We start from the raw sequence: 5,843 nt of genomic DNA on the forward strand, positions 1-5,843 counted from the left end.
GTGGTGAGCAATTGCATTGTGCATCACTTGCTTTGTATATTCTTCTGCTTATTATTACTATTATTATTATTAGTAGTATTTTATTTCAATTATTAAACAGTGTTTATCTCAACCCACGAGTTTTCTCACTTTTACTCTTCTGATTCTCTCCCCCATCCCACCAGAGGTGTGTGAGAGTGAGCGAGCGACAGTGTGGTGCTCAGTTGCTGGCTGATGTTAAACCACGACAATTGTTTATTATAGAATAGTGTGCACAAGATATCGCTCAAGGTAAAAATGTAGAAAAATGAATTGTGGGTGCAGTGGCCATAATAATTTCGTTGTTTACAACGCTTTAAATTATATGGTTAAGAAAGCTGGGGACAATTACTTGTGAAGATATACTGTTTAAAACAGTGAACTTTAACCATGTAGGTCTGCACATTTGTACAGATAACCGCGTCATAAACTCAAGCACTCTTAGGTCAAAACAGGCAGGATTCATCAGGTGTTCTTCAGCTGTGAACAGAACATATTTCAGCAAGTTGGAAGTAGTACCAAATGATCATGGGCTGAAAAAGCTTTTACCCTGCTCTGAGTTGCAAACAGAGCAGGATTTGCCCCAAAGATATACCACCAGAAGCCCTTTGAATTAATATAATAATAGAAATAAGGTGGTTTACCTTTTATCTAATGGTTCCAAATTAATTTATAAGCATTATTTAGCAGTAACTACAGCTTTGAGTTGTGGGAATGTGTTTTCACAGACAGCTCTGATATGGTCGCATGAATTACCCTAGGTCACAAAACTAAACAAACAAACAAACAAACAAAAGAACAGTAAAACAAAATCAGGAAGGGAGGGGGAAGCAAGAAAAAGACTGCGAGAAAAGGGTCAGGGAATCCATCAGGACTGGAATGTGTGAGTTTTACCTCCTATTCAAAAAAACAATATTCTCTCTCACCATCGTTCTCAGTAATTTACCTCACCAGCATGATGTCAGGTCATGGCTCTACATAATGTTATTTTTGAGATTTTTATTTGCCTTCTTTTTGAATGCTTACCAGGTTCACTCAGGGAGGGATACTAATGTCTCCCCTCAGAGAAGCCCAAACTGTGTTATCATACTCTAGGAATAGTTTCTGAACTCAGTTTCTCCTTAGATATTAGAATAGGCTGTATCTGTCAAGCCATCCCATTTAACTTTCCCAAGCATTGGATGGTTGTGCGGTGCTTTACATGCATGTAATTACAATGACACAATTGAAATATGCTTAAAAAGGTAGTTTTATAATAAGCCTCTGGGTTGTTACTCAAGAGAGGTTACTTCCGCTTCTGGCTTGTCACAAGAATCAGCCACACAGGAAATGTATGGGTCTTTTCATATGGAAGAAAAATTAATGCCGGGAACTTAGTAACTAAGAAGATGTTGAGAGATGTGCAACCATAAAAGGCTCTGACTAACTAATCAGGGAAATGATAGCAGACCACTGGTGAGAAAGATGCTCTTACAGTTTCCCCACCCAGTAAAGGCTGGGTCCAAATGTTTGTTGTCAGTTGCTAGAGAGCCTGTAATTTGACATAAGCAGGCGCTGATGTCAGGGCTTGAGGGCTAATACCGAACTAAGATCTTGCCAGCATTTATAGTTAACCTGTTTGTACTACAGATTGATAGCACGAAGCAAACTTAAGTCAGTGTTTACCTCTACTGTTAAAAGCAAGGAGAAGGGGAGAGGACGGTTGGTGGCTTCAAGAGGGCTTGATAGCCAAAGACTAGTGTCCTTGTAAATCTGATAAATAACAGACAGTCCAAATTTTTGTAAGAGCTCCAAGGTTTCCTGTGGGATTCCCTTTAGATAAGAATTTGAAGGGCGCTGGTCACTTCCGAAGGTACATTCCCCTCTCAAGGTCCAGCATATGAGGAGAAAAAACACTTTAAAAAAAAAACAAACCCAAAACTATTTGTCCCTTCTTAGCATAGAGATAGAAAGTCTACACTCTCTTAGAAGAAGCATGCAGTCAGTGGATGTGTAAAGCAAGAGGAACAATTAGACATGATAGTGGTGAGCAGAAACATAAAAAGCAATGGAACTGAAAAACAAACAAACCCTGCCTTATGTAACCTCCTAAGTCAGGGTCATGCCTTAAATACACAATACCGTCTGAAAGTAGTGCATGTAGTATTTAAGTATCTAAACACACACTTACTACATACCTGTAAAATATTTTCCAGATCCAGCATAATATCTTTTTACTTGTACAATGTGTTCCTTTGATAAGGAAAAGACGCCAATTCTGAACCTGCAGTCAGAGGCGCTTGTCTTAGAGAAAGTTCCTGGAACCATCTCGGCTCAGGTTCAAAGGCTGCTCAAATGTTTAGGCTCAAACCAATCAAGTTAAGTATGTTCTTGACAGATTTTCTCCCTTTCATAGCTCTCCCCTGAGGGATGTTAGTCATAAACTCAGCAGAACGCCTACACTGCATCCACACAACTTGAGGTAGATGTTAAAATAATCCCCCACCTGAGCACACAAGTCTGGTAACTGTTCAATCAGTTATGCAATTTGCATGTGTAAATTCATTTTGCATTCACAGATGGGTTCATATGTGTGTTATGGGTGGTTAAGAGGGGAATCTGAAAACTGTTCTATAGCATTCATTTCCCATAATGGGATTTTATCACATTAAATTATAACCCTATATGCTTTTATATAGGTAGAGATATACATATAAAGATGCACAGAACATACCTGGCTGTGTTCACTTTACTTCTGGAGCTGTAACAGTGCTTAGCCAATTGAGAATGGGACAGTGGAGCTCTGCTCAAGATAGTCTTTGCTTGTCACATTTTGGAAAAGTGAGTGGGACAGCAAGACCGGCGATTTTTTCAAACTCTAGTGGCCTATGAGAATAGCTAGTTTCATACTCTGGGTGTTTGGATTTCAGTTTACTCATCATTGCAACTTTTACTCTATTTTTTTTTTAATGTAAATCTTCAGGTTATGCAATACACTAATCAAATTCTGTATTGTCAATGCTCAGAAAAGGAAGTGTGTCACCAGTCCCACTGGACACTCATTGGCACCAAGTTGTTAGCAAAGGGTTGCGTGAGTGTTGGGTTTCTGGCACCAATCTTTTTTAATATTTTTTTCTTTAGAGAACAGACAAACACACAGTTCTGAGCTTTGCAGATGAAGGTAGGAAAATAAAGTGGCTTAAGGTTTGAGTCTGCCAACTCTGTCAGTATTATCAGTTTCTATAGTATGATAAAAAATGAAAGTATTTTTGCATGATCAGTCCAGGATAAAATTGGGTGGTTACAATGACCGATACTTCACCTAACCTTCCTAACCTTAGAGAATTCAGCTCTCATTGATTTCTCATGGAAACAGAAATATCTTCCAGATATTCATATGTTAAAAATATAGCATCTCTCACTCACATGTTTACAAAACAGTTTCCCAATATGATTTTCAGTTTCTGTATGGCTGAGAATTCCGAGAAAGGTCTTTTTAGAAGTCACCCTCTATTTCATGTTTAGTGACCAGATTAAAGTTTGGGTAGCGGTAATGGCACATCTAGGCTTTTCAAATTCTTCTTAGGAACTACAGAGCTACTACTGGGAGCCATGAATGTGGCTTTGCCTATATGCCTATAGGCATTGGTTTATGTTATAGGCCTATAGGTTTCTATATTTGAATATTTGCTGTCAGATAAAAGAACATTAATCGATGTAAGATGTTAGGAATTGATCAAACCACTTGACTAATTCTCCAGGGGCATCTCCCTCATACTGATCTGCTTTTGGATTAAATGAAATGTATTTACCTCAAATTCTATTACCACATGGCCCTTAAAATCTTAATCTCAAAGATTCCCAGCAAATTTTGGGAAACAAAAAACCAACACTGCAATACTTTTCTTCAGTCATAACACAAAAAAAGATTTCAGTACTTTTTCCTTTTAGAAAAAAGAGCAAAAGGATACCTTTGACTTCATGGATTCTCTACCTTGTTGGTTTATTTTTTAGGAGAAAAAAAATTAATAGAAATTTAAGGATGATAAAATTTTAGAAAAAGTATTATACCGGTGAGCAGACACTGGTATAGGACATTAGCCAACTAGAAAAATGAATGCTGATTAACTGAGGTGATGGGGAGTTTTTTCTGCCTACTTAATACTCAGTTTCTAGTTTGCAAATTTCCAATTCTAATGCCCTATAAAGAGTTAGGAGGCAAAAAAGTCTTTGCTAAAGACTTTACATTTTCTTCCTTCCTATTCTCTCACATTATTTAATCAGAGACTGATGCCAGTAATTCAAATAAACAAAAATAAAAAGCTCACTATAAAACATCCAAGATCCCCTGAGAATCCTGTAGGTAAACCAGTCTTAAAAAAATAGCATTGACAATTCCTCTCAGTTCCAGAACCTCACGAGAACTAGAAAAACTATTACTTTCCCTTTGTAAATCACTTTAAGGTCAGGGTACGTTACTTTACTTGAAAATTTCAACCCTAAAAAAGAAAGTGTCAACAAGAATATTAATCCTGTCCGCTGATTATTGCAGAAGACGTGCTGTTATGGGTACTCTCTGTCCTTTGCTGGTTTTTGGCTGCTGCTAGCTGCCCTTGTTTTACCTACTGCTGGAATATAACTTTATTATATGAGGTTGCTATGTTATAGTGCTGCTTCCTACTGTGTGCTCCTGTTTCATTTCTTCAGTTACTGTCTAATGTTTATGCCATTTGCAATATGTGAATGGAAACAGAAACCAGGCCATGAAAGACATTGACAATATAGATAAAGCTATAAATCTGTATCTTCTTTTAGTCCCCTACTTCAGTCTTTACTATCCTTATCTTTTTTTTTATTTTGTTACAGTGATATACTGCATTTGTGTTTACCCAAAAAAAGCCTAATCGTTTGGGAACCCTTTGGTTAACTAAGAAGTAGGAACATTTTTTTCAGGCACAGCAAGTATTTTTCCATCCAGCTCTATCTTCGCAACCTCGTGATGTCTTTGACAGATGAGGTTATTCATTTCTCTGTCATTTCCAGTGTGGACTATTCAGTATTAGTATAATATTTTGGTCCGAGGCATGACTTCTACCCGCACAACTACATAGCTGAAACCTATAGGAAAAATGCAGCTGAAAAAAAGCGGATGTAATGTTCTGCTTTTCATATGGTAGTGAACTACTCTGATATAAACACTTCACTGTCAATATATCTTCATCTGCACTTTAGAAGATAGTTGGAGCAGTACAATTTCTGGGTGGAAACATGGCCCAAATCACTTTTTCATGATTCCTTTTAAACCCTGTTGGCTGTCCTGGTCAATGTGGAATTGTAATTCAGTTCGATTATGGATATATTTATTTTAAGTGTTTTCTTGAAAAGAAATGTATTTAAAACCTTGAGTTAATCTAAGATTAAGTGCTTTGCTGCACAGGAATTTAGGTAAGTGCTTGAGAGTTCTGCTGAATCAGAACCCAGTGAGTAAATGAATACCTACATGTTTTTATAAGTTCTCCTTTTAGATTACACATTCTCAAGCTCAAGAACTACTGATGATTCAACACAATGATTATTATACTTATTTTTTACAAGGAAAGACATTAAATAATACCATACATCTAAAATAGTAACTGTTTTAAACCATTTATTATATTAATGATATATTATGCTATTATTACAGTATGTCCCACTATATGCTAGATGGACAGAATTCAGAAAAGGAGTACGCTTGTTCTGGGAAGGCATTGGTCTAAAGACAGATAGAAAATGTAACAAGAATTATGGTGAGGGAAATAGTATATATGGATTAACCATAAAATCTCTGGGAGGTGACGTGATGCTGA

Source organism: Pygoscelis adeliae, unplaced genomic scaffold (assembly GCF_000699105.1).
Source record: "Pygoscelis adeliae isolate BGI_AS28 unplaced genomic scaffold, ASM69910v1 Scaffold218, whole genome shotgun sequence".
In the NCBI taxonomy this organism is placed as follows: domain Eukaryota; kingdom Metazoa; phylum Chordata; class Aves; order Sphenisciformes; family Spheniscidae; genus Pygoscelis; species Pygoscelis adeliae.